Here is a 4317-nt window from a genome sequence, read left to right on the forward strand (position 1 = left end):
CTACTAAATATCGTTGGTTCATAAATTACGTTTACTACTTAATGTAGAAATGACACTTATAAAAACAAAACAATGATGATATAAATAGGTAGTTGGGCTAAGGGTAGTAAGCTTACCCAACAAAAAGGATCATAATATTATAAATGACATATAACAATTCACCAAATCCGTTAGTTTACTTTGCCCTCAGAGAAAAGAGAAGCATTCCATGCTTCCCAAATTGCTACTACCATCACTATTCCATTATGCCCATATGTACATGACATGCAACAAATAATTTATATGTGCACAACAAATTAAAGCCCCAATATAACAATATAAATAATAAAAAAATCAATATAACGGGAAATGATAACTTATGGTTCCAATTATCACTTTTTAAGCCCATCGTGAGATTCCATTGATGTTGATATGATCCATAATTCCATACTCTACATTTATGTGAGAATGTGAGTTCCATTGACGATTAAAAAAGAAAATAAAATGACCTGTTTTCATTTGTTGCTAGTTTTGGTACCTGTAATTGAGTAACATAATAGTTTGTTTTATTTACAGCTAGCTTGGGATAGTTCCAAGAATGCATTTGTGCTAAAAATCAATTAAGCATAAAAAAAAGAACCCTAATTGCCTGCATAAGAATAGTAACTAATCAAGCGTGATCTCTTTCTGTTATGAATAACATAAATAAAGTGCTTATTCATATAGAAATCATAAAGATACAGAGAATGGGAAAAAAGAAGAAAAATAATATAAGTAACAAGAAAATGGTGTTTCACTGCAATCGTTTAGATTAACACTTCTCCTACAAGAAAAGGGAGGCAACAACAAAGCATTTACAGACTAGCGTGTATGAATAATCCAAATATGTTATATAAGTAATGGTAGATTTGTTGGATAATAATGCAACTTCGTAGATAAATCCAGAAATCCTTCTCCCCGGTTTTTTATTCAATTTTGTCAACCAAGAAACTATCGACAATAGATACTGTAGAAATATTATAAATTGGAGCTATCAAGTAAGATCAATCTCCTTCATACCAGCTTCAGATTTCCTATTGAAGATCATGATAACCTAAAGCTTAGCTTGAAAGGTGCCACCATGTCAATGTCAATTCCATTCACAATTACAAAGCACCCCACACGAAGATATATAATAGCAATTTGGCATGAAAAATAATAATAGAAGAGAATTTGATACGTTAAGAATTGCATAAAAGAAGTCACCTGATAAACATAATCAGTTCCTTGGGGAGAACTATCACCCACATTGCTCAAAAAAGTACATTAGAGAATATACATCTTCACTTAGGTAAAGTGTTAACTACATAAAAAAAGCTATTATATCTATAAAGTAGAGATAGGTAAACAACTAAAAGCTAAATATTGGATTATGGTACTTTGAAGGGCTTCACAGTTTGCCTCTTTCATCAATTTGATCCTTTGACTCAGCCACAACCTGACATGGGAAAAAAAATGTCTTTGTCATATAAGACATTTACATAATGTCATAGTTAATACTATAATAGTCCTTTGGAAGAGATGCTAAATAAGAAACAACTCATAGTAAAAACAAATTAGCAACATATTAACATTTAATTGAGGAAATATTTATGCAATGACAAGCTTTGACATTTGAGTATGACTATGTCAATATAAGTACAAAAATTTAAGAGGTATGTATCTTGCTTGTTCTTCATGCTCTTCCTCAGTTTTCCATTTCCCTTTCAGCATCTTCTTCTCTCCACAATTTGGCTGCCTCCCAAATTCTTCATTTACTAGGTCCAGTAAGACTAGACTCTCCACGAAATTATGCACATAGAATGAGATTGGACTTCCAGTGACTCTGAGATTTTTCAATTGTTTACTTTTGGGGTCATACGGAACCAAAGTGTCAATTTCTCGGTACGAAGTTATTTTCTTCATTAATGCCTCACCGTTCTTTATGAATCCAAACACTCCCCGCAAGCCTTCTTTAAGATCAACAGTGAATTGTTTGGTCCAAGATTCAGGTACATCATATTGTTTCATCGCCCAATGCAACACGTATCACCATACAAAGACGAAGTAAAATGAATCACAGAAAGACATTCTTCAAGCACGGCAACACGACTCTGCAAAGATGGAAAAGATAAACCCTCTGTCACCATGATCACACCAAAGACCTCATTACCCATATCAAACGACACAATCAAACTACCAGAAGGACCACCCAACTTATTCGGATAATGCCCAACCCAATGGGCAGCCCCATTGAGAAAAGCCTACGAACTACGTTCACCAACAACATAAGGAAACCCCATAGGATTACCACTTCTCCAAGAGCCTGTGGTTAGCTCATAAATCTCAACCTTGGGTGGAGCCTTGTACCCGCAAGTCTCTTGGAGATGCACAACCTTGACTACTTTGTAATCATTATTGGCAACATTGAAGCCAAACCCAATAGATTGCATAAACAGAGCGTGCGAATTAAAGGTGATGCGAGGCCACGGAAGGTTCACATACTTCCTCATGGATGGATTCCACAAAATCATGGTGTGATTATAATAGAACTGGTCATCAGACAAGCATAACAACCCATTGGAACACCCAATTACCCTAAAATAGTGATTCGGGGTCATGAATGGAAAATCTAGGGTTTTGTATGCATCGAATGTGTGGTTATCGAAGTGTAATGAATAGTGTTCTTTCTTTGAGTTGTCAGAGTAGTTCCTAACAAGTAGGAGATCATTGTTTGCAGCAGTTGTTTGATTGAGGTGTTGGGAAATAAAAGTAGGGGTAGTGATGAGAGAGTACCATGATTTGGATATGTTAATGCATCGAATGAGAGTTTCGATTGGGAGTCTGGTGAGGATATCAATCCACACCTCTTAAGGAATGTAATCTGACATTTGTTCTTGCTGTCATTGTTCTTTGATCTAAGTTTCAGATGAGGGAGCCGAGTATGGATGTTCTCTCCTTAAACCCTCTAAAACCATGCACCAGCTGCGTGCGATTTGCAAAACCCTAAATATAGGTTGTGTTTGGTTTAAGGGAAAATAGAAAGAAAGATGGAAAAAAAAAAGAAAAAAGAGAAAAGGGAAATCCTTTGTTTTGCTATCATTGACAAAGACACTGCAATACCATTAAAACAAATATTTTAAATTCATTTTTTATAAAATAAATATCATAATTAATGCGAAGTGAAAAAATATGATTTCAGACCCAACTTAGTAGGTGTTTGAGAAATTGCTATTTTAGTAAGTTATTTTAGTTTTTTACTATTTTAGTAGGTTAAAAGTTTTGTGTTTGAGAAGATGATTGGATTTTTTTGTAATTGAATATGATGTTTGTGAGAGAAAAAGTGAAATGATTATGAGTTTGATGTGACGTTTTGTCTTATTAATTATTTTAACTTATTTTTTCTTTTTGTGGATTTTAGCCTAAATTAGGCTAAAATCCCACTTCCCAAACAGCATTTAAGTTCAAAGAAGGTAAAATCCCAAAAACGTATTAGGCCTAAAAGAAATATCAACTTGAATGAGATCCGACTGAGGCGCATAGAGACAATTAAGGAGAAAGATATCCTTCTAAAAGGTGGATCTTTGGAATTAGGGATGGCAATTTCAACCCGGCCCGACGGGTACTCGATCTCTCGACCCCGATTAGATTGGTTTTTCCCTGAAAAATATCCCCGCGGGGACGGGGACGTTATTCAAAATTGAATCCCCGATTAGTTTTGGGCCGGGGACAGGGATAGGTTTTCCCCCCCTCGGCCCCGCCCCGGCCCCAACCTCGACCCCGACCCCGACCCTGACCCCGACCCCGTCCCCGATAATCCCCGACTAATTCCCCGATTATTCCCCGTATATATATATATATATATATATGTTTAGGGTTGAGTAAAGTCAAGTCTACCTCTCTCCCACTCACTCACTCACTCTCACTTCTCTTCTTTCCTCTCAGCCTTTACCCCTCTCCCTCTCTCTCTTTCTTTGCTACAGGTGTTTCTCATGGCATCGACGGCAGCGGGGGCTCCTCCGCTGTCCTCTCCCTCTTCCGATCTCGCCGACCTCGCTGATCTCCCTCCTTAAGAATATCACGGCAACACGTTTCCTCCTTTCCCTCCACTGCAAGACTCCGATGCCTTTTTCTTCCGTCAACGTTGACACCTTTCTCTTCGGGGTGACACCATCTCTACCGCTGCCTTTCCGTCACAGCCAACACCATCTTTCTGATTTATCTTTTTGAGTTGTACTTCTCAGATCTGTTGTGTAAATGTAGATCATCTATTGTTGATGTAAGATATTGTTGATCTGTTGAGTTGAACTATTGTTTGAT

The 4317-nt window shown here is 37.0% G+C and overlaps 1 long non-coding RNA gene across 1 annotated transcript; it reads right to left on the reverse strand.

Moving 5' to 3' along the window:
• Positions 1 to 1167: 1167 nt before the first annotated feature.
• On the reverse strand, positions 1168 to 2983 carry LOC114295515 (uncharacterized). Its single transcript, XR_003640926.2, has 2 exons — positions 2794 to 2983; positions 1168 to 1456 (listed from the first exon to the last, which is right to left on the reverse strand). It is a non-coding gene; the product is annotated as an uncharacterized LOC114295515 (long non-coding RNA).
• Positions 2984 to 4317: the final 1334 nt, after the last annotated feature.

Source organism: Camellia sinensis, chromosome 8 (genome assembly GCF_055761805.1).
Source record: "Camellia sinensis isolate YWXY chromosome 8, ASM5576180v1, whole genome shotgun sequence".
Taxonomy (NCBI): Eukaryota; Viridiplantae; Streptophyta; class Magnoliopsida; order Ericales; family Theaceae; genus Camellia; species Camellia sinensis.